We start from the raw sequence: 508 nt of genomic DNA, 5'->3' as shown, positions 1-508 counted from the left end.
GTGGCTAAAACATGGGAGAAAAAAATCCATGGCAGAGCCCATGACAGTGGGAAGCATGAAGGAGATGAAGGAGGGGGGAGCTCCGAGAGGAGGCAAAGCTCAGCTGAAGGGAAGTGAACACAAGCAGAAACCTCATCCGGGGGGCTTCAGGTGCTGAGTGGGTGGATGGATGGATGCAGGGGAGGAAACAGGGCACCGGGAGGAAACCCGAAGATCTCGAGAACATCCTCAGCCTGGGGACAGAGAGAGCAGCGCCGGGGGGGAGGGAGGGGTGGGCTGGAGGGGTGTGCAGGAGGCTTTCCCTCTCGGGACAGCTCCCCTCGGCTGCTATGTGTGGAAGGGGTTTGGCTCCACGGGCCGAACGTCCCCGCCCGCTGACCCCAGGCCCCGCGCATCACCCAGCCCCCCCGGAGCGTGGGGACGGGCTGCACCGCGCGGGGCGGAGGGCCGGTCCCGGTCCCGCGGGGGACAGCGGACGCCCCGGCCACCCGCACCCCGCGGCTCCAGG

This window comes from Falco punctatus, assembly GCF_963210335.1.
Source record: "Falco punctatus genome assembly, chromosome: 15".
Lineage (NCBI taxonomy): Eukaryota > Metazoa > Chordata > Aves > Falconiformes > Falconidae > Falco > Falco punctatus.
The sequence above is the reverse complement of the archived record's forward strand: the minus strand, read 5'-3'. Positions refer to the sequence as shown.